The sequence below is a fragment of the Lolium perenne genome, chromosome 2, assembly GCF_019359855.2.
Source record: "Lolium perenne isolate Kyuss_39 chromosome 2, Kyuss_2.0, whole genome shotgun sequence".
NCBI lineage: Eukaryota > Viridiplantae > Streptophyta > Magnoliopsida > Poales > Poaceae > Lolium > Lolium perenne.
Window position 1 is genome coordinate 285,224,762 of NC_067245.2, and position 25,682 is coordinate 285,250,443.

Consider the following 25,682-nt stretch of genomic DNA (forward strand, 5'->3'; position numbering starts at 1 on the left):
AGGAGCTTGCTAACTACAGCGAGAGGCGAAGCCGGGTGACAATGGAGCTGACGTGTGACGCATGCCTCCATGTTTCCTACATGGCGCATGTACGTGTCAACGCCCTCGTGTTGACCCCTATGGGTCAGGTCAAGCGCGGCCAAAATGCCCTACCGAGTTTTGGGTCACGCCAAGTACCATCATACTTTGAGAACTCCGGTGCGAGCCTATTTTCGAGTGGAGAACCCTATTGCCTACCCAAAGCAACCATGACACGATGAGAATAGATATAGCCGTGGATAACTGGATACCGGCCGGGTAGAGGGGTTCCCTTCCTTCCTTTTGGAGGCTGCGCACTCCTCCTTGCACTAGAATATGGTTAATATTCGGTGTCACATGGCAGCTGGATGCTTCTCATTCCGATCTCTTGGCCCATGCCTGCATCTGTCTGCGCGCATGTGTGCATGGCAGTGGACTGGCCGATCGATCGAGCAGTGACGAGAGGTGACGGGGCTAGGTTAGGGTTAGCCTGGTCGAGTGACTGAGCTAGAAGGCCGACGCGATGGCGCCGGGAGTTTTTTTAAGCTCCGTCGGCCCTGGCCCGAACGTGGGAGTTGGGCAAGGGAGTTAATGGCGTGAGCTGGACAAAATCCAAAATCATATGATGATGATGTGAAAAACGGAGGTTGGTGCACTGCACTGCATTGCATGCCATCGCCGCTCCTTCAATCCTGTAACGAACTTTGAAAAGGCCATTGGTTACTGGGAATAGAGTAGAATATGGGATTGGGGAGTTAATGCTACGCCCATTGGCCCGGCCGGCAGGCCCAGCAAAACGGTTTCTGAGATACTTCAACAGAAACAAATGATGCATGTGAGACTATTTTACAAGCTTGTGCGTGCGAACTTTAACTGAAGCAAAGATGGCCAAAAATATCGATGCGGGTCTTTTGCACACAAAAACCCACATTTTGGAATGGACTTTTGCAGCTTGATTTCTTTTGCTCTGCATATTCAACAATATATAATCAGTCATACATTAATTAGGTTCCAAGAGTACAAAAGAATATGGAAAAAAGGAGAAGGAATAGCCGGAACACCAAAAGTGATGTCTATACGGCGGCTACAACTGCCGCAACCCGGCCTCTAGGAAACAAATTAAGACCGACTTCAATAACAACGGCATTGGACGTAGTGGATGTTCTTATGAAATTCTCGATTGCGCTTCTTCTAGATATGCTGGGCAATCATGTTTGGCTTCTTCATATGTCATATATTGATGAATTTTGTTATAGGTTTATTTGTAGAACGTTGGGGGTTCTTCAAAATAACATAAGATCATACCAATCAGAAAGCTAAAACATGTTAATTATTTGTCTGATGGGGTGTCTAGATTGCATGTTTAAGGTTACTTTGAAAGAGACTCCTCAATATAAAGTTATTTTGTGAGCCAACAAAGCCAAGTTACTGTGTGGATAATGGAGGTACGTGTATACCAGTTGGAGGCATGAGTGGGTAATTTTGTGTGCGTGTGTGTGTGGTGGATGTTTGTGACTACAGCATAACTTGCCTCGAGTAAGTTGGAACTTTATGAGTTGCTCGTATGTGACAAATTTTTAGTTGGTTTCTCTTGTCCAATATCTGAACATTGCTGGAAAGAACAATGAACTAGAGTAGTCAAAAGACACAAAAGTCCAATGATGTGCGAAAATATCAATCGTCAGACCCAAGTACGCATCCCCAAAATTATGATTGGGTTCCCTTCTCCATGATTTAAACAATGTTTGCAGAACAACCAACTCAAATTTGCAAAAAGGCCAAGGGCGTGCCAAAATACTAGTAATAGTTGGGAGATGTTTATGGCACAAACCAAGCATACTAGAAAGACCAAATAGCACTATGTGAATTAGGTTATGTGTTGCACGGAACAAATCATGTATCAACTTCTCCCATGTGAACCCCCTAGGGCGGTACCAGGGCAAAACCGTAGCGCCACCAAAGACAAGGCCCCGGTGTCCTCCTTTGTCGCCGCTACCGCCGGCGAGGTCCGCGGTGGCTGCAGGCCTGGCGTTGAAGGGCCAGGGGTTACATCGTGGCGATGGCTCCTTGGTGGCGGCCAGGTACAACGTCGATGGAGGTTAACTGCGTGCGGCGGCTAGGGCGGTGCGCCTGGTCGTGCGGTGGCAGCTTTCCTCTGGGAATCACGCTTGGGGTGGAAGCGGCGAGCCATAGGTCTCTAGGCTCCCGCCCAGATCTGCAGTTGACGCGGATGTCAGCTGCTCGGAGGCAGGGGAGGTGGTGTGATGCACGCTGCTAGTCTTGTTCTGGCGTCGTGTTGGGCATCTTGCTAGATGTGGACCAGCGGGCCGACGGGTGCGAGTGAAGTCCGAGTTGGCTTTCCTCCTCTTCCGCCGGAGGGGGCCGGTCGACGGGCGGTGGTGAGGGTGTCTACCAATCTGCCTAATAAAGGCGACAATGCTAGGGTTCCTCTCACTTCAATATGAAGATCTGCTTGATGCTTGCTCTCTTTGATCGGGGTGGAGTGTTGTCTTTCGAAAGGCTCCGCCAGCGAAGTCGATTGAGTGCATCATGCCCGGAGATTGTCGGATAGGGTGGAATTCAGTCGTGCACACCCTCTTTTCTAACCATTTGGTTTCAGGAGGGAGTGGCGCAAAGCTCTGCGATTTGTTGACATCATGGGACATGTCTTGTATGTTCCATGGTGAAGTCAAAGGTGGATAATTTCATGAAAGCCAAGATCCGAGGACTAGTAATGGTGGCGGCGATGAGGAATTTGCTTGGGGATTCGGGACTCGTAGCAGCGTATGCAATTAAGTGGGTGCGACAACACAGGAGAAGTTGAAAGTCTAACCTTTCAGGGTGAAAAATCCAAGGTCCAGCCTTAATTGGTTGTGCCTGGCAATGACCTTGTTGAAGGCATTTTTTGAAAGCATGGACTTTCTCTAGGGTGAAAACGTATGATCAATGATCGGGTTGATGATGAAGCTTGTGCACTGTTTCTTTCTTGGAGACGTTGCTTTTGGAGAATTTGGACTCCAGCTGTTGTCTTGGTGTTTTTGTACTACTGCTACAGGAATAGATCACTGTATCAGGATTTTTTTAGCCACTTCTTCTTTTTTAAGGTTGTGTGCATTCGTAGTAACATTATGGTATTGTGTTGTGCAGAGGTTTGGTGTAATTGGTATCTTCACGATATTAATCTATAATCTCTTTATCAGAAAAAATTAAGTAGAAAAAATAAGTGTGGGAAATCAAATAAAATTATCAGATATTGCATCTCATCAAGACAAGCGCCAAAGGCAAGGCAGTGTATCTCAGTTCTCGCATCAGGACAAGCCCTAGGGCTAGCTGCACCTTTACCACAGTTGGAAGCAGGACCACGTCCGACTAATCTATCTCAACAGTTCCACGAGAAGATCTAGAGGATTAGTCCAAGCTTGCGAGCCCATAAAGTTACATGACAATGCTTAGCATTGGGAATCTAGAAAAAGGACAAGAGTGGCATGCATGAGCAGCATCCCCTCCGGAAGAAACTGTTGAAAAAGCAAGAATTCTTGTCATTACTTAGCTATCGCTACCACTAGTAATTTAACTAATCAATATTTATTCAGAGTTCTCCTACTTCTTCGCGTGTTTAGGTATATCCTTCTTGCAATTGATTGCTCCCCTTATCTTGTTGCAGGCAAAGGAAACTTCAAAATAAATAATTTCCCTTGCAATATAGGAGCGTGTTAATTGGTTAGGCAGAGCTCCAACGATCTTCTAAATGGACATTGGCCAGCTTCAAGCTTTTCCTTTATGGTGAATAATGAGTTCACACGCCGGATTGGCATCTCATCATCCAAGTAAAAGTATGTTAACAGATTGGTTAATCAATCATCAAATCCGTGCTTAATCCGTGCACAATAGTTTGTGGCATCCCATGCACGAATAATTGATTTGAAATGCCGGATTATTCCATCTGAAATGCAAAAGGTAGCTTAGCCAATACTCCTGCAGGCGCTCTTAAATAATCGCCAGACATGAACACTTAATCATCTGTAGCTAGCTGTTTGGATCTTCATTTGATCTCATCCTGACTAAAGAAATGGCAGCTCTCTTTGCTGCTGAGATTCTTCAGCCATCAATCAGAACAGATCACATTAATCACAGCATGAGACACACAGGGCAAATGTATTCCATCTAGAGTTCTAGACTGTACTCCATCCAGTTTGTTTAAGCTACACGGCTTAAACAATGAGGAGGTGGTCTGTATTTCTAATGCAGTGACAGGCTGCCGCCAATTCCAATCCAGCGACAGTTCCCCGTAACTAACTCCAAAACCAATTCTTTCTGGTGCTCCGTGAGATCAGATAAACTAAAGATGGACAACTGATTCCCTTTTCGACAGCAAGTGTCAATAAGTCAATCAAAGTTGAGTAGTACTACTACTAGTAATTAGTGTGACCATTAGCAGTATAATAACCACTGGAATTTGGAATCTTTTTTGGGACCTAGAGAGCAAGATGGCAGAGGCAAATTATAAGAAGCCACTAAACTGGCAGAAGTTGTAAGTTGTAGCAGAAAGGAAATATTAGTGCACACCCCTCAAAAAATACCGCATGCTTGAATGTGTGTGTGGTGTGAGACTCTTGGCCTTGACTTGATTCCATTGTGTCCCAAGTCAAACTGACCTCGCAGGCCAGCGGTAAGAAGAGAAAGACGCGTGTACGTTGAATCTACGGTTGACTAGTCGACCCATGCATACGTGGGTTATTCCACGTGTTATTTTCAGAATGTGAAGGCACATGCATGAAATATTGCATTGGGTGACAAAAATGTGTCAAGATTTATGCGGTATCTATGCCGAAGACATCAAATGAATGTGAAAAGAGTAAAATTAGAGTGTAACACGATCTCGTTTTTCTTTTCTTCGTTTTAATAGTAGTCCTCACTATTTGATGACTAACATGGAATTTTAAGGAGCATGATTGGTACGTCGATGAGGAGAGTTTATAGGAGCTTGGTTCTACGGAGTGGCCTGGCTTTGGTTGTTCCGCGACTTGTTGTTCAGTTTGGGTGAGGCCGTTGTATGTCGTTGTTGTAGTGTGTGTGGTGGCCAGTCTTCGGACTAGCAGTGTGTTGTAGCTATTCTTGGTTTTGTGTATGAGTAGTTGGCCTCTTCTTCTATCTAATAGATATGTCTCCCATGACATATCCTTGAAAAATATCTTGACTAAGAATACAGTCACCACATACCTTGAACATGTAGCATCCTAGTTAACCGATCTTCAAAAATATAATTTTATTTCTAGGGGTCAGCGACTGTTTAGACGCAAACGACTATGTTGACGAAGAAGTGCATACTTGATTAATCGGCCTAAGTCTAGTTTAATTTAATACCTAACACAGGAAGAGATAATATGGAACTTTATCTCCCATCAAGCATGCCTTAATTAGAGCCAAAAAAGTCCTAACAAAACGGGCTTCGGATAATATGCGCCTCAAAACCATGAGATGCAGTCCCTGAAATAAGGTTACAAGGTTAGGCACGCCGAAGGGATCCCATGACTGGGAGGTCATTCAGATTCAAAGAAGCTTCCTAAAGAAAGCTACTTGCTTTTGTTTAAGAACCACTTGATGTTGATCGATGCTTATATTATTATAGATCCCTAATTAAACTGAACCATCAGGGAGCTTCAGTCTGATTTGACCCAGTCCAAATAACCAAAATATCTGTGCTCAAACGGTTCAATAATCCTCAGTGAGATATGCATGCAAGTAATTAAATCAAGAGTTATTTCTTTGCGTGATCTAAAAAAGAGAGTTCTTTTTACAGAGCCTTGATCAGCATTGAGACAAGTGAATTATTTTGTAAGAAAAATGAACTGCATACACGAATTTTTAATTGTATGCGTGATTGGTTTGGTTTTGTCGTTCATGTCACTGAGGACGTCATTGGTTACTAACGTCATTTGAACACTGTAAGTATAATAATATAATCCATTCATGTGGTGTGCATCTTATCGTGCCATGGTCCGTGATCTGTTACAGTTAGTTCACACCTCATTGGATAGTTTTTATTTTCTTGAATAATCAATCTATCTGACATCAAAAACCAGCAGGCCAGATAATATTTTTCTCGAGGCAGCATATCGCTGTATACCCTGTGTTGTCCAATACCACGAGCACGTTCATACATATAAAATCAATCGATAACAGACGGCGGGATGATGAAAAGGAATAATAAGATCATAAGGTGGCAATGGCATACATTCTTGAGAGAGAAAAAAAAATGCACATGTCACTTTCGTATCAGCAAGTATCCAATCAATTATTGAACTATTTAATTATTTGATTAATCTACTAGATTTGCATATATGTACACAAAAATCCTTGAGTTTTGAATGTTCTGCCACTATGTATGTATGAGCAAAGATATTTGCAACACGGAGTCGGTCTGCGTGTAACTGAACCATCAAGACGGTTCAATTTTAGAGGTATATATAAATCTGAAGTTAAAGATTTAACTACGTACTGGTTGCTGTTTAATAGATCTACCAGTCTCTTCAGCTTGGTCAAATGCCTCATCATCTATATTACATGCACGCACAAAGTAGAAGACAGCGCATGGCCATTCCAGATCAAAGTACTCCCTCCGTCCATAAAAAGATGTCAAAAGTTTGTCCAAATTTAGATGTACGTATACTGAAAAGTGTCTAGATATATACATCCAAATTTAGACAAACTTTGGTCATCTTTTTATGAACAGAGGTAGTACATACCATGTGTGCTCAGGGTAAAACGACCAAAAGTAAATGGAACTATGCATCACTGTACTCCCACCATATATGTGGCATTATTTGTCATGTACTACCGTTCAGCCAATATGTTAGTACCTGGCCACACGCTACCGCCACGAGCTAGCTACTCATCTCTGCATGCATGCATCCATTCAGATAATTATGAATTTGCACGTATACAGCGCACACAAACAGACTTACCTGGACCACAACGTATCCACATGTACGCATGCACATATACACCGTAAGAGCGAGATATAAAAAAAAGTTACCTATCGTGTTGGGATAGATGAGTATACCGACGAAGCCCGTGCCGTTCACAGATGGTGGTTGGCCCAATCGGGCCGTCAAATTGCTGGTTGATCAAGGTGGAGAGTCTAGTCTCGGTGGCGTTTGCCATATTCGTATCGACATAGGTTAGCCGGATCCTTACGTGCACGGCAAGATATACCTTGTATTAGGATCTTTCGTGCCTTGGCGTGTTCGAACTGAACTCCTCCATGTAAACCCTAGATCTTTGGCGCATTTAGAAGTCGGATCACAGGAGCCCTTGAAGCAGAACCAACCCTCATTGTAATCGCACACTTGTTGCCCTTATAGTGAATTATAGCAGCACTTAGAATCTCGCATCAGTTGTGAGATCTAGGAGGAAGGAATCGAGACGGGGAGGTTCGAGTCGCCGGAAGCACTTAATTCCTTATTGCTGGTGCTCCTCAGATTTCTCGTCGGAGAGCTTGCCTCCGACCATATTCGTCACCTTCGACCACTGCCATCAACTCAGGGTGAGCCGACACATCTCTGGACCCCTTCTTTGCATCATTTCAGTGACCGTACCTAGCTATTGTATCTTGTCCGGAGGTCGCTGCTGCAGTAGCACTCACCGGAGCGAGCTCCGGTGACCAATAGCTAGTGGCGTTGCTACCATATTCCTCATTGTGTAGTAGCGGTTCTAACACACCCATCCGCGCATCTGTGAGAGCGGTGGAACGTCGGGGCCGTCACCGACCTCCTTGCCGGCGATGAGCACCACTGCTAGTCAATATTTTACTTGGTTAGTGCCATGTTTCAGCTGAGGTGGCATAGGCCCCACTTGTCTGTGGCTAGAGTTAGGTCCGACCCGGGTGCAAGTAGTATTTTCTGCTTTAAATTCTAGAAAACAGATGCAACTTTACAAATGCATAGAAAATTTAATTTTAATCAGAAAAATACAAATAAGGTACCAAAATGTTCATAAAAATAATATAAATCGATTAAAAATATAATATAATTTTTTTGTTGAAAATAAAATTTTCATTATTTAACACTTATTAATTATGTCCTTCTTTTATTCTAAATTCCAAAACATTCAGTAATTAGTAACATTTAAAAAATAAGTAGTAACTATTTAGTAAATAACGTAAACACTAAAAGTAATTTTATTTTATCATATTCTCATTAAGATTATCATTATTGTTATTTAAACTCTAAATTTTATTAATCCTAATTATCATTGTCTTACAAATATATATATATAATGTTTAAACAATTCTTAAGTTTTATCTAAAAGTTATTTATTAATTCCACTTTACTCAACAAGTTATTTATTTAATCTGTATAACAAATAAGAAACCTAAATTCTATAATGAAACCCTAACTCTATAGTTTTATGAGAAACCCTAATTAGTAAAACCCTAGGAACACATGAAACACAATTATCTTGTCTTAAAAATTAACCAAAGATCTTTGATAGCAAGAGTAATGCATGTCCATTCCCTACTAGAGTTATACAAGTTCCTATTACAGATGAGGTTGTCATTTAATGCACTCATGTTGATTAGACCTTATATGACCAGGTAATAGTAAATCCTAATCACCATTGTTTGGTATAACATCATTGTGATCAACCATAATAGCAACTCTATGTAATAGTTCACTTTATATGTTATATTAAAATAAACCCTACAAGTACTAAAGAATTATGAACCATCTTGTTTAGTAACCAACTATTCCCTAGAAACCAAAAGCCCTTGTTTCAAAATTTATTATTTTGAAGTAAATAACAAATAACTATCAACCAAGTCTTATAGGACTTAAGATTAACCAATGTTCATTACATTCTAAGAATATGCTAACTAATATTCGTTGTGTGTTAACATGATTATTATGATGTATTACACGGCTTGCATATGATATTAAGTACCGAACCCTAATAAGAACCTTGTTTGTGTAACCACTCTAAAAGTGCAACACACCCTAACGAAATCATTACAACTCACCAATCTTAATTCATTTGGGTTAGGTTACACTTAGAGTGTTTGCATCTCATACTTATGCATTATAGCATCTTTGTCGGTTCTTTAAACATTGTCCTTACCGGACGATGATGCCATTTCAGAATTTGGACTTATTACACCTCGAAGATTTTGCATGCATAATCTTGCAGTAAAAAAAGTAAGTTCATCACTTGCTCATGCCATTTTATTATTTTTATCAAATTACTTGTAAAACAATATTCGTATTATTTCTGCATTTAAAAGAAAAGTATTACTTTACAATTATGAATATGACTATGTGGTGGGCAATGGAACCATGGTATGAGTGAGGTCAAGGTTCCATTGCAACTGGGTTTATATTCTCATAGGATTAACAACAAATGTCGTCCAATGATTCTTGCGCCATAAATCCCGTGTTAACCATAAGATCTGGAGTGGAGCGGAAAAATTAGTTGTACCTTTTTCCTGTTGCATATCAATAGATCAATATAACGGATGTGCGCTGGCAGAGACTGGTAGGATGGGAGCCCCGTATTGCTTCCATGATATTAGTGTTCTACGAAGGATCGTAAAGAACTGAGACGGACGTGATAAGAGAATCAGATCATGCCACAGATTTAGAAAATGGGTGGGTATGCAGGGTCACAGAGAAGGAGAGTGATTGGCTTGAACCTTATACTGGGACTCACACTAAGGAAGTGTGGACAGGAAAGTACGCGTCCCTAGTAACAAGGATAAGTTATCTTATGGGTAAAGCAACACACATCTGCATAGTGTATAAAATTGTGGTTTGTCACTCCATGTTCTGGGTTAGGAATTGCGAACGCTGCAAGAAAGGAGAGCCATGAAGTTCTAGACACACTGTGAAGGCTGAGAGACATAGCTTTCAAAAATAAAATCAACCTTTTGAAGAAATAATTAAAAAATTGCATTTGAATATGACTTTATGGTATGTGGCTGTAGCTAGTTCATGATACACCTATTTCTATTAATGAAATTACTGAGTACACTCGTACTCACCCGTTCCCTCTAGAACCCCATGCTTAGATCCGTAGTCATTGAAAGACAAATTACCATGAAGCTCGAAGATGGAGAAGTCAACCACTACTAAGGGCAGGAGCCAGTCCAAAGAGTCAACAAAGGTAACCATTACATACTCCATTGTGGAAACCTAGACTATTAGTAGATGGGAACTAGTTCCCTAAACCCAGCCCTAAATAGCTAGAGTTCAACTAGTATTTCTTTAATAAGCCAAATAGCTCTCTAGGTAGAGCTAGTACTATGTCTAGTTTACCTGTTGTTCTTCTGGAGTTTATTACAGTTTTACCTCTGTATAAAGTAGGAGGTTGTGATGATATTTTGTAAAGAGTCTGTTTGTAATTCTATAGAAATGCCTTGGACCCGCAATGTTTCTATTGTACCACTATGTGAGATGTAATACTAGTGGAACGGTGTTTCATTGGTTTCATGTCAACGAATTGAGTACTACAACATGCATTGGCATGCTAGCTGGGTCATTGTAGTTACCCTGCCACCACCACTAAATCTTCCAACAGGTCGATGATAAGGTTCTTCCTGGACCCTCGACCGCCCAAAACCCTTTCGGTGCACCGGACGACCAGATGTATGACACCTTGCTCGCAACCCCAATTACTTTGGAACACATCAAGGAAGTCGCCTAACTAGATGGGTTGCGAAAGGGAAATACTTCAAGAGCCTAAGTTCAATGTGGATGCAAGTGCTGCTCTGATCCAACAGAAAGCAACAACTGATTCCACGCGCAAAAACTTCAATAAATTATAATCAGAGTATAAAGAGATGATCTTGAAAAAGAAGCAGGAGCTCGCCAACAATCCCAGGGTTACTTAGAACACCAACTTCAATGTGGACATGGACGATGTGGCTCTGACTAAGGTCTAGGTACACAAGCCTCCGTACATTGATAAGGCTGTCAACTAGGTCAAGGCAAAACCCAAGGATAACATCGTGGTAGTGAAGAAAATACTTGAGAACGATGAACAACCTCGTAGGCAAGTACCTAGAGCAACAAAAGAGAGCTACTACCTCCAAGAGGGCAGCCTCTGATGCAAGGGCATGTGAGTCAAGTGTAAGGAAGGAGAAGTCTCCCACCCCTAAAATCCTCCAAGAGACTCTAGACTATGAGTCACATACTGGCTCAAATGAGTGTCGAGACGAGGAGGCTCGCAAATGGAAGAATTTTATCCCTATATCCTCTGAAAATAAGGAGAAAGGTAAAGGAAAACGCCCCGAGTAACCTCCCTGAGCCAAGCATCGTGACAAGTACTGCAAGGAAGATGTGCCACCTCATCATCATAACACAATTCCACTGCCTAGACACAACGGTCATACTAGTCATCCAAGCAGGATTAAAATCCGTCATCACGTAGAGCAGTGCCGGAGTCGGGATGATGGCCGCCACGACTAGGGTGGAAAGAATGGATGCAATAATGACCACCATGATCAGGGTAGAAGGTGCATCCATAGGGATAGTAGTTGGAATGGAGGCGGAAGGAAGTATGAGCATCGCGACGTCTCTCAAGGTGGAGACAACAAGAACAAGCCACCTTTGCATGGACCATTGTCACCGCCATCTAGCGAAGGACGAGGCAGATGCCATGGTCTTCATAGATCTAATAGATCGCACCATATCGCCTGCACCCCTGCAACAAGATGGACACAAAGCATACGATGCACGCAACCGTATTGACGTAGTCTAGGCAGCTCGTCGACCATTTTACGTCGTCCCACCTTGTTTTCGCCCACTCATCCGTGAGGAATGTGTACCTAACACTAGTAGAGAATAGCTTAGCGGGATCATGTGATTCGTGGCGTGGAAAGTTAAAACCACAACTAATATTTATGGGGTGGGCACTTTCGGTGCTCCACCGGTATGGGCCTAACACTAGCGTGGCAGAATAAGTGCCACGCCAAATGAATGTGGGCCCACAGGCAAATCCAGTTGCAAAAATTGTGGCATGGCATTTGTAAACACACGATTAACTTTTTATAACCCATGGCGCAATTGTATTTCCATGCCAATAATGTATTTTTACCCCTCAAATTTTAATTAATACAATGCAAATATTTTTTGTGAGAATTATAGAACGCCTCTATTTATTAAATAAATAAATCTAAAAATAGAAACATGAGTGCGGCCTCTACTGTCGTGGCAAAATTGGACATGCCACGAGAAGCCCCACGCCGCCCCCTCCATGGCCTCCTACGCCGCGCAGCGCCCTCGTATGAAAAAGAAAGAAGATCCGACTCTCCCTCACTCTCCCTTTCTTCCCATTCCAAAGTCGTGTCGCTCCACCCCACCCATCGCGATCCGCTGTTTCCGCCCCTCTTTGGTGTCCTCGAGCTGTCACGCCATGGAGATCTGCCACCTTGTAGCCGTGCTGAAGCCAACTGATACGTCTCAAACGTATCTATAATTTTTGATGCTCCATGCTTGTTTTACACCAATTCATATATGTTTTGTTTACACTTCGTTGCACTTTTACATGATTTCCGGCACTAACCTATTAACAAGATGCCACAGTGTCAGTTCCCTGTTTTCTGCAGTTTTTGTATTTCAGAAAAGTTGTACAGGAAATATTCTCGGAATTGGACGAAACAAAAACCGAAGTCAATATTTTACCGAATGAAGACGAAGTACAGAGGGGGGCGAAGGGGCGCAGCAGGTCGGCCAGACCTACCCTAGGCATGACCTAGGCCTAGCCCACGCCTAGGGGTGGTCTACGCCCACCAGGCGCCAACTCTTCTCGGGAAAACCCTGGATACCCGAGCCTCCATCCATGAAAAGTTTCGTCGCGGCCGCCATCGTCGAACCCATCTCGGGGGGTTCTGATCAGCTCTTCCCGACACCTTGCTGGAGGGGGAAATCATCACTGAAGGCATCTACATCGCCATGCCCGCCTCCGAAGTGATGCGTGAGTAGTTCATCCCTGGACTATGGGTCCATACAAGTAGCTAGATGGTTGTCTTCTCCACTTTGTGCTTCATGTATCGATCTTGTGAGCTGCCCTACATGATCAAGATCATCTTTATGTAATCCTATATGTTTGGTTTGCTTAGATCCGATGAATGTTGAATACTATGTTGAGATTGATTATATATTCATGTCATATGTTATTTGTGATCTTGCATGCTCTCCGTTGCTAGTAGAAACTCTGGCCAAGTGGACACTTGTGACTCCAAGAGGGGGTATTTATGCTCGATAGTAGATTCATGCCTCTAGTTTCCTGGGAGAGTGATTTATAACTTCTAAGGTTGTAGATGTGTTGTTTCTACTTGGGAGAAAACAACAATGTTTTATCCAAGTGTAATTCTATTGTTTACATTACACACATTGCTTAATGCAATAGTCTATTGCTTGCAACTTTATACTAGAAGGCGTGCGAACGCTAACCTGAAGGTGGATTATTAGTCATAGACACAATTGAATTAAGATCTATGTATTATGTTGTAATTCCCACCAAATATCATAGTAATCATCTTGTCATGTATGGTCGATATTCTGTCAATTGCCCAGCTGTAATTTGGTCACACAACATGTTATTTCTTTATGGAGAGACACCTCTAGTGAACTGTGGACCCCGGTCCTATTTCCTTTACTGATAAATTCAACTGCAATCCTATTCTGTTTACTTTCTGCAAACATCTCCTTCCATTCGATACGTCTAATCCTTTTTTTCAACAAACCTGTGAGATTGACAACCTCACTATAAGTTGGGGCAAATTACTTGGGTTGTGTTGTGTGCAGGTTCCATGTTGTTGCTGACGCCGGTAGTGCGTCCTGCCACTAGTCAGCCAGAAACACCTTCAGAAGTCACGCCTTTCTCCTACTGGTCAATTAAACCTTGGTTTCGTACTGAGGGAAAACTTGTTGTTGTGCTCATCACACATTGCTCTTGGGGTTCCCCAACAGCGTGTCCACATACGACGAGCACACGCCATCAAGTTTTTTTTTCTAGCGCCGTTGCCGGGGAGAAAGAGGATTTCTGCAAGGGGGGTCTCTCATCTCCAGTCTCTTTACTTTGTTATAATTTTCTTAGTTTACTTTATTTTGTTTTGTTTTCTTTATTATATCAAAAGCACACAAAAATTAGTTTACTTTTATAGTTGTCTTTATATCTAAAACACAAAAAATTAGTTTCTATTATAGCTGTTATTTCCGTTGCTTAGTTTTAGTTTTGCTAAAATGGGTTCCGCTGAAAATACTAAGTTGTGTGACTTTACTAGCACCAACAACAATGATTTTATTTGTACACCTATTGCTCCTCCTGCTCCTGAAGCAACCTTCTATGAAATTAAACCTGCTTTATTAAATCTTGTTATGAAAGAGCAATTTGCTGGTGTTAGTACTAAAGATGCCGCATCTCACCTTAATAATTTTATTGAACTTTGTGAGATGCAAAAATATAAGGATATAGATGGTGACATTATTAAACTGAAATAGTTTCCTTTCTCTTTGAGAGGTAGAGCTAAATATTGGTTGCTATCTTTGCCTAGAAATAGTATTTATTCTTGGGTTAATTGCAAAGATGTTTTTATTGGAAAATATTATCCTCCTGCTAAGATTATATCTTTGAGAAGCGATATAATAAAATTTAGACAATTTGATAATGAACATGTTGCTCAAGCTTAGGAAAGAATGAAATCTCTGGTGAAGAATTGTCCCACTCATGGACTGACAACTTGGATGATCATCCAAACTTTTTATGTAGGACTAATTTTTTCTTCAAGAAATCTCCTGGACTCAGCTGCTGGAGGTACCTTTATGTCCATTACTTTGGGGGCTGCAACTAAACTACTTGATGATATGATGATAAATTATTCTGAATGGCACACTGAGAGAGCTCCACGATGTAAGAAGGTAAATTATGTCGAAGAATCCTCCTCCTTGAGTGATAAGATTGATACTATTATGTCTATGCTTGTTAATGGTAAAGCACATGTTCCGTTAACTTATTTGATTGCTTAAGAAGAGCATGTTGATGTGAACTTCATTAAAAATAACAGTTTCAACAACAATGCGTATAGGAATAATTTTGGTAGCAACAATTATAGGCCATATCCTTCTAATAATGGTAATGCTTATGGCAATTCTAATGGTAATTCCTACAGCAATAATAAAAGTGCACCCTCTGATCTTGAAGTCATGCTAAAGGAATTCATTAGTAAACAAACTGCTTGCAATAAAACTGTTGAGGAAAAGCTTGGCAAAATTGATATTCTTGCTTCTAAAGTTGATAGACTTTCTCATTATGTTGATTTTATTAAATTAATTTTTTTGCCTCATGATGTTAAATAAAGTAAAACTTTGAATGCCATTCAAATTAGAATTGATGAAAATGTTAGGATGTTGGCGGAATTGCATGCTAGGTGGGAAAGAGAAGATGGAATTGCTAGAAATAATAATTTGACTAAAGTTTATACCATCACCACCACCAGTAGTAATGGATTTTCAAATGTTAGCCACTTTCCTACTGTTGATAATAAAGTAAATAGTGTAGGAAAAGTCCCCGCTCCTACAAAATTGCCTAAAACCACTGAAACTGCTACTGATAAGTGTGCTGAAATTTTCCGGAGTATGGGAGACAAGATTCCTTTTACCTTTGATAAAAATGAGTGTTATTTTGATGATTGCAATATCTCTGAAGTAATTAAGTTCTTACAAAAGCTTGCTAGAATTTTTAATGCTAGTGCTATAAATATGGTTTTTACAAATTACACGATAAATGCTCCTATGCAAATGAGAGAGGAGAAATTAAAACGCGAAGCCTCTATTCCTAAAAAGTTAGAAGATGGATGGGAGCCCATCATTAAGATGAAAATAGATGGTTTTGATTGCAATGCTTTATGTGATCTTGGTGCAGTATTTCTGTTATGCCTAGAAAAATCTATGATATGCTTGAATTGCCACCGTTGGAAAAATGTTATTTGGATGTTCATCTTGTTGATAATGCTGCAAAGAAACCCTTGGGGAAAATTGATAATGTTCTTATTATGGTTAACAATAAACTGGTCCTCATTGATTTTGTTGTTTTGGATATTGAATTCAATGCTTCTTGTCCGATTATATTGGGAAGACCGTTTCTTAGAACAGTTCGTGCTGCTATTGATATGAGAGATCGGATTATTAAATATCAATTCCCACTCAAGAAAGGTATGGAACACTTCCCTATAAAGTGAAAGAAGTCATATTATGACTCCGCTATTAGAAAAAAATATGATGTTGATGCTTCTTCATTTGATAATACTTGATGCTTGTATTTTCACTGCGCCTAGCTGAAAGGCGTTAAAGGAAAGCGCTTTTGGGAGACAACCCATGTTTTATTTCTAGTAATTTTTATTTTTGTTGAGTCTTGGAAGTTATTACTACTGTAATGACCTCTTCTTATTGTTTTTTTTGTTTTTTTGCCAAGAATAGCCTCCAATAGGAAGAAAGTAATGTTTGGGGAAGTTGATGTCCTGAAAACAGATTCTGTGTTGTTACCATAAAAATTCGTAAAAATATCCATAGCGGAATTTTGAGAAGTCATTTTTTTTATAAATATGCCCCATTTTATTATCTAACTTTCGCTAGTTCACCACTTTTCGAGATAACAAATAGAGGATTTTTAATAAGTTTGATCTTTACCTGTTGTTCTGTTTTGACTAATTTCTACACTATTTGCATTTGCCTCTTAAATCTCTTTCTTTTTGAGTTATTTTGATCAAAGAGCTTTTTGAAAGGTTGCTAAAGTAGCTTATGCTTCAATAGATGTTTGATATATGTTAGTACTGAACACAAATGAATTTTTAAATTTGATTGTACTAATGCTGCTAATGAAGAATTGTGCAAAGTTTTTGTATGAAGGAAGTTTTCAAGTGTAGGGAAATAAGAATGATGTGATGGGATGAAGAATGGACAGAAGCTCAAGCATAGGGATGCCCCTGTACCCCAAGACATATTCAAGAGGTACAAGCGTCAAATCTTGGGGATGCCCAAGGCATCCCCTCTTCATCAACAAAGCAACAAGTCATCTCTCTATACGCTATATTTTTATTGCTTCATACGCTATGTGTTGTTCTTGGAGCATCTTTAATTTTGTTTTTCTTTTCTTTTGTTTTCTGTAGAATATGTTGGATCCCGACACATTTGTTTTGGAGAAAGACCCGCTCCTTTTAATTGCATAGAACGCTCTAGTTTTCATTGTTATTGTTCTGCGAGTGTTCTAGTTTTGTGGTACTGCGTTTAGCTCTTGTTTTTTCACTTGAATTTTGTTCAGGGCATGTTTGTATTCTTTATTTTTGTATGATTAGCTCTTTGGTCCATATTTTTTTCATCTCTGAGAGTTATTTCAAATAAGTTGATTGGTGTTGGATACGAGTAAAATATTGCATGACTATTGTGATGCAAAAGGAAGCTTTTCCAGACTGTGGCATAGACTTTGGTATGTCATGTTGGATGTTATTCTTGTCATATTCTTAGTATTTATTGTTTTAGCATGAATTTTTTCAAATTTCTGAGAGTGCATAATGTGCCATTAAAATAATCATGTGTTGTTTCTATCATAAAAGCATAATAATGTGGTATTCTCCTTTGATGCTTTATTGAGTTGACTTGGCGCATGCTTATAACATGTTATGACTATAACCAGTCAACTAAAGCCTCTATGATCATTTAATTTTTGATTTGTAATATCACTTTATGCTTTGATTGATAATGTTTTGTCGTTATGCATGATTATGGCCATTATTGCTCTCTTAGTTGCTCGCTTCCCGTCTTTTTGCTAGCCTTCACATGTACTGAGTATGAGCTCTACTCGTGCATCCAACCACAAAAAACCAAAGTTGCCAATTGTGTCATCCATATCTACCTATATGTGGTATTTCACAGCCACTCCAAAGTAAATTGCTTGTGTGCTACCTTTAAACCTTCAAAAATGATCGCCCTGTTTTGTGTAAATTATAGCTCATGGGAAAGTAGTCTAAAAAACTATTGTGGCGAGTATTATGTCTTATGCATTTTTAGTTCTTATAAGTTGCTTGTTGTGTGATAACCATGTTGTCATGGGGAACACCATCAATATGCTTTTTTTGAATATCATGTGAATTACTATGCATGCACATCTAGTTTCAAATAAGGGAGATTTACCATGAGTTGCAAAGATTGGAGTATGCATATTGTTAGAGAGGAACATTGGGCCGCCAACTAAAGCCATGTTCACATGGTGGAAGTTTCAGCTGGGAAAAAGTCCAAATATCTGTTGTCCTTGCTTTCCCTGTATGGATGTCTAAAAAGTTGAGATACATAAAATTGAGAAATCAAATGAGATTCATCTCCTAGGAACTTTGTACATGAGGCAAGGAGGTACCCCTTTGTGACACTTGGTTAAAACATATGTATGTGATGAAAATCCATGAAAGTCTCAGCTAATTAGGACGAGGTGTGAGCACTATTGGTATATTATGCATGAGGCAAGCAAACTTATAGGAAGTAGTTATGCATAAGCCATACTATTTATCACTACCGTTGACATAAGTAGCACCTCTCAAAATAAATATCTTCAACACTCCCATTGCTTTAAAAATAAAAAGCTCTAGCACATGGGTAATCCCCGCTTCCCTCTGCGAAGGGCGTTTCTTTTACTTTCATGTTGAGTCTACACCTTCTACTTTATGCACCGATTAAGAGAGCATAGTTGTCATTCTTAGTGAAATGTGCATAGTCCCAAAACTATTATTGATTGATTCATGATTGTGCTATTGCTTTCTCTTAAATTATTTGTATCTACTCACCATCTGAACTTTGAAGGTGTCCTTGCATTTATATTTTGCTATTCCATAAGGACATGTTGAGTACTACTTTATTATGTTTACTCTATATATGCTCATAAACACGCAGTTGCTTTCAATGCACTATTATTCATGATCGTTTGTTTGAGTTACTCTTCATGTTATAACATAGTTGCTAAGTTCAATTGAATCATATCTATCATGCCTATGTTAGAGTACTTAGATCCTATCTCACAATGCTTTACATACTTGATCAAGATTGTGTTGGCTTCATGTCACCTCAAAATTATTTTGTTATCACTTACCTACTCAAGGACGAGCAGGAGTTAAGCTTGGGGATGCTGATACGTCTCAAACGTATCTATAATTTTTGATGATCCATGCTTGTTTTACACTAATTCATATATGTTTTGTTTACACTTTGTTGCACTTTTACATGATTTCTGGCACTAACCTATTAACAAGATGCCACAGTACCAGTTTCATGTTTTCTACTATTTTTGTATTTCATAAAAATTGTACAGGAAATATTATCAGAATTGGACGAAACAAAAGCCGAAGTCAATTTTTACCGAAACAAATACGATGTCCAGATGGGGGGGCGAAGAGGCGTAGCAGGTCAGCTAGACCTACCCTAGGCGCGGCCTAGGCCTGGCCCGCGCCTAGGGGTGGTCTGGGCCCACTAGGTGCCCAATAGACCTCAATTATCCTCCGCCTATTTATACATCTTCTCGGGAAAACCCTCGATACCCGAGGCTCCATCCACGAAAAGTTCCGTCGTGGCCGCCATCGCCGAACCCATCTCGGGGGGTTCTGATCAGCTCTTCCCGGCACCCTGCCGGAGGGGAAAATCATCGCCGTTGGCATCTACATCACCATGCCCGCCTCCGAAGTGATACGTGAGTAGTTCATCCCTGGACTATGGGTCCATAGCAGTAGCTAGATGGTTGTCTTCTCCACTTTGTGCTTCATATATCGATCTTGTGAGCTGCCCTACATGATCAAGATCATCTTTATGTAATCCTATATGTTTGGTTTGATGGGATCCAATGAATGTTGAATACTATGTTGAGATTGATTATATATTCATGTCATATGTTATTTGTGATCTTGCATGCTCTCCGTTGCTAGTAGAAACTATGGCCAAGTGGACACTTGTGACTCCAAGAGGGGGTATTTATGCTCGATAGTAGGTTCATGCCTCTAGTTTCCTGGGAGAATGACTTTATAACTTCTAAGGTTGTAGATGTGTCGTTGCTATTCGGGAGAAAACAACAATGTTTTATCCAAGGGTAATTCTATTGTTTACTGTACACACGTTCCTTACTGCGATAGTCTGTTGCTTGCAACTTTATACTGGAAGGGGTGCGAACGCTAACCTGAAGGTGGATTATTAGTCATAGACGCAGTTGGATTACGGTCTATGTATTATATTGTAATGACCAATACCAAATATCATAGTAATCATCTTGTCATGTATGGTCGATATTCTGTCAGTTACCCAGCTGTAATTTGTTCACTCAACATGCTATTTCTTTATGGAGAGACACCTCTAGTGAACTGTGGACTCCGGTCCTATTTCCTTTACTCATAAATTCAACTGCAATCCTGTTCTGTTTACTTTCTACAAACATCTCCTTCCATTCGATACGTCTAATCCTTTGTGTTCAGAAATCGGTGAGATTAACAACCTCACTGTAAGTTGGAGCAAAGTACTTGGGTTGTGTTGTGTGCAGGTTCCACGTTGTTGCTGACGTCGGTAGTGTGCCCTTCCACTAGTCAGCCAACAACACCTTCAGAAGTCACGTCTTTCTCCTACTGGTCGATTAAACCTTGGTTTCATACTGAGGGAAAACTTGCTGCTGTGCTCATCACACCTTCCTCTTGGGGTTCCCCAACATCGTGTCCACATACGACGAGCACACGCCATCACCAACCCTCTCCGGTGTCACCGAGTGATAACATTGGGACTCCAGGTGCAGAGTTTTGTGTTAGCAGATTATTTTCCCCACAAGGGTGACTCGAGAGTTTATATCGAACTCTCGGGGAACTGAGCAAAGAGTATTCTCTTTTCTCTTCTTCTAGCAATCCTGCAAAGTAAAATAAAACCTTGTGTCCCCAACTCCAGCATGTGGTTTTCAAGCACAAGGTTTCGTGTAAGTAAATAAAACACAATTAAAAATAAAGCGAGTAAAACTAGATAAAATATAGTAACTAATTAAGTAACAACTATAAAGGGGTTGATTCTTTTTGGTGTTTTGGATGCAAATAATAAAAGTAATTATTTTTGTATTTTCGGATTAAAACAGTACATCAAATAGAAAACAATATAAAATCAATATAAATATGTTTCTTATGATAAAAAGTGGATCGGGGTTCATGGGTTCACTTGACTTTTCTCTCTCTTAAGTTGTAGTGGACATATAGTAATTCTTCAATTAGATATGAGGATGCAAACCAATAATATGAGTAAGATACGCATTCATATGGGTATCACGTCCTAACATAGAGATGATGCAAAACATATCTCCTGTACTCCACAAGAAAGGGAGAACTCCATGCAATCTTGTATTAAAAATTAATAGAGTATAGCCATAAGTACTTTGACATTATGTTTGAATATCAAATATGCTACCTTGACCAAACAAGATCATCGGTTTTGTCACGTGACGAACATAGCACATGCATTCAGTTTAATTATCCCTAGTGAGGTAGCAAAAGAAAAAGGCAAAGCCATAATAGATCATGAATTTGTTGTCACTATTCCCTATCACTAAAACCATGCTACTCCATCTAATACACACATCACCCCACACACGCTCTTGCATGTTGGATCAGAATAAATACTTAAGAACAGGGTACATAATATGCATCTATCAATACATCTTACACATAATATGATCAGATCTCATAACACAATATCATAGAATAAGGATCCACCACATAGGTATTACAAATATGGCCATAATCATGTGAGGCAGCTCAAAATGACACTAAGAACTACGAAGAACATGAGAGAAACAGATGAAGCTACTGCCACAAACCAAGTAGTCCATATGTGGACTACTCTCCCTTGATCATGGTGCAGATGATGACAATGACGTTGGAGAAGGTGGAGATCCCTCCATCGGTGATCATAGCGGAGTTTCCCCCCTCCAATCTTCTCTACTGCAACCTTCGTTTTCGTGTTTCTGTCTCTCCGTGGCGCTCTCCTGAGAAGTCTTCGGGGATATATATATATAGTGATTTTTAGGTCAAAATATATCGGTGGGCGAAAGGATCACACGATTTTGACGACTGACGGCCAAAAGAGGCCAGGTGGCGCGTTGTAGATGTTTGGGCGCGCCACCTAGGCTCTTTTGGGCCTCCGGCCCATCCATGTGTGCCTCCAGGTCCCAGGGTGCTTCTCCCGATGAAAAAATGATGCTCCAAAAATCTCAGGTCAATTTTACTCCGTATAGGTCTAGGAAGGTAAAAATACTGAAAACATTGAATTCCTGTTTTGCAGAGTTATAAACCAAATAAAGGAGATCATTGGTGAATCCCCATAAATCAATGTAAAACATGGTATTATCATCATATATGTTGCAAATATGTGGGAATTCAATATGATAAATTATAAAGTTCATGTATGCATTTCACATGAACACCGAGCCGCCATGCCATAGGGATCTGCCGCCTTGGAGCCATCGCCCCACCCCTCGTCGGTCGTCTCCACACCAACATCACCCCGTCGGGCCACCATCATTCATGGGAGTCGGCGTCATACGAGGTACTCTTCCTCACTAGTAGGCAAAACACTATAGGGGTAGGACAAATGGAAGCGGGCCTGGTTTTTTCCACGTGAGACTATTTCTGGTAGCTGGCCAAAAAGTGGCACGTGGGTAGTATGTCATGAGCGGTTGCTGATGCATGTAAAATGCATACATGAACTTTGTCCTTTATCACATTGAATTCCCACATATTTGCAACATATATGATGATAATACCATGTTTTACATTGATTTATGGGTATTTACCAATGGCCCCCTTTATTTGGTTTATAACCCTGCATAACAGGAAAACTCTGTGTCACGTATTTTTCACTTTCAGAGACCTATACGGAGTCAAATTGACCTGCGATTTTTGGAGCATCATTTTTTTCACCGGGAGGAACACAATGGAATTTTGGAGCACACCTCGAGAGGCCTGAGGGACGAACGAGGCCGGGTGGCGCGGCCCAGAAGCCTAGCCGTGCCACCCACCTCCGTTCGCACCTTGATCGCCCGATTGCCCTGATTCTTTCGCCCACCAACGTATTTTGCCCTAAAAACGACTATATATATGGCCCCAAATAGTTCTCGGGAGGAGAGCGCCTCAAAAGATAGAAACACCAAAACGGAGGCTGCTGCAGAGAAGATTGGAGGGGCAAACTTGTGACGCCACGGAACTGGTACCATGAGGATTCCAGCGATCTCGCCGAAATCCGCACGATATCGATTCAGAGACGCCCTCCGACACAACGTGCACGACAAATCACACACGTGACGCCAGAGGAATTAACACGAGCGGTAACATTACATAAGGATTACAATAGAGCCCACAAGAGACATATATATTACAACAACGAATCCAACGAGTCAAGATACATATATACAATACAAAGATCCAAATCATACAGAAGATCAAATATGTCAGTACGGACAAGATACAAATTGGACTAAGAGTCCTGAAGATAACCAGTGGCGTCCATAACTCTGCCCAGGCCAAGCCGAAAGGGTAACCTTGCTAACATCGTCATTTTGTACCTATCTAAGTCGGGCCATCAGTTGCCGACAAAAGGGAGGAAACAAAATAGAAAGATAAAAGGCGAGGATAAGTACCAAGGAGCGAACTCCGGCACGTACTTAACGAGACTAGAAATGGCTATGCTCACCGGGCGAATATATCACCGGGGCTATATGGTAGGTTTAGCGGCAACAGAACTATAACAAATAGAGACACGCTACAACATCCGTCTACTCAGAGAAGATAAGAGAGCGCACAAGGTAACAGATAAATACTACACAAACATAACCCAACCAAATACACATATCCCCTTCAACAAAGCGAAGAGGCAATGTAAAAGGCACTCAACAGTGGACAAGTTTGATTAGGTATCGGTTGTAGTAATGCTATATTACTACGCAAGTTATTAGCAGATTATTAGCAACAAGATAACAATGTAAGTTGTTCTATGATCAAGCTATACAATTCCAAGTCGTCCAAAACCGCGGACACGGCTTATCAATAATATGTACACACTGCAAGGGTTGCCCAAAGGTAACCATACGCATGCGCGACCCACTTACGACAGGTGAATGTCTCACAACAAGACCGTTCCCAGTTCAACAAGAAAGTGTAGGTGGGCCACCCAACTAAGCTACCCGTAATGAAGTTTGGCCGTACTCCGAGACGGACTCAGAGGTTTGCACTGTCGTCTAGGCGTGCAAACCACACGCTTTGCTAAACGTCCCGCAAGGTACAGTACAGAAATAAACACCTGAATGCAACAGGAAGTAAACACCCGAAGGCAACAGTATATAAATATGCATGTACCAAATAAAACCAAGGTCGTGGCCCCCTTTTCAACTGACTTGACAAAAGGTAAAGGGTGAGGGGGGTCCCGATAATCGTCCCCACGTACGGGTAGAGCGCTCAATCTCGGAACAGATAACAAGAACTCGGGTCCTAGGGGACATTAGCGAGTCAAAGTTCCGATGCTTTCGCAAAGGGGCTCACAGATGCCTCTGCTTACAATTTTAGTTGTTAACATTAAAGTAAAGCATGAGTATCTCCAACAACTGATATAGCATGTGATAACCTCCCAACAACCCAACATATCCCGATAACAGATCGAGATAAACAACAGAGCCTAAACACGCCTATGACTCCCAAGGCTCAAACATTAAGCAACGGCTAGGGGTAAGGAACGATACATATAGGATTATTATGGTAAACAAGTGGAATAGGACATGTCACTCGATAAAGAAGCGCAACCTATGTATAGCAGTGCGAGGGAGAGCAAAATGTAAAACAGGTGAAGAGAGGGCTCGCCTGTGAAAAGCTGCAGAAGAACTTGTCGGAGAACTCGTCGCATCTCACATCAACACTTCGTGATCCTATTCGGGAAGAAGCAAATGGTACAACAAACAACAAGTGCAAGTCTTACTACTATGGAAGAAGAACCAGCATGATCAAGATGATATGCATGACATGGCAATGATGATGCGATGCAACTTATCCATATTAATCGGAGTCGGAACCCCTAACAAACAATTAAGGTTGGAGTTGCATTTTTTTTACCGACAAATTTAAGGGTGGATTAGCATAGCAAACATGACAGGGGTGAGCTACATCAAAGATAAATGGAACCGGGACAACATTTATATAATATCCCACATATTCCATATGTTCCATATTAGGCGATATTGCAAACTATCACGAGATGGTATTAAGCATGATGCAACAGCAGACATGGATGGCATATTCATGTTCCTCTCATTTTTCTGATCAATTTTCATATAGAACACTTTGCATTCGAATTACGGTTTGAAAGATATGATTTATGCAAGATTTGCACATTTTCTGGAAATTTAGAAAAACAGAGAAAAGGGAAAAACATTTCTCACCCAGGCAAGCTAGCCTGAGCGACTGACGCGCGGGGCCATGGAGCTGACTGGATCGCTAATGAGGCAGAAGGGCTCCGGGTTGATTCTTCAAAAGCTGCAGGGGTTCATCGCAAGAAAAAGCAGGAATAAGGGCGTTGGGTTGATTTGCAAGGGTTCCAAGGGTCAAACTGTAAACCGCCAGCTCCAGATCT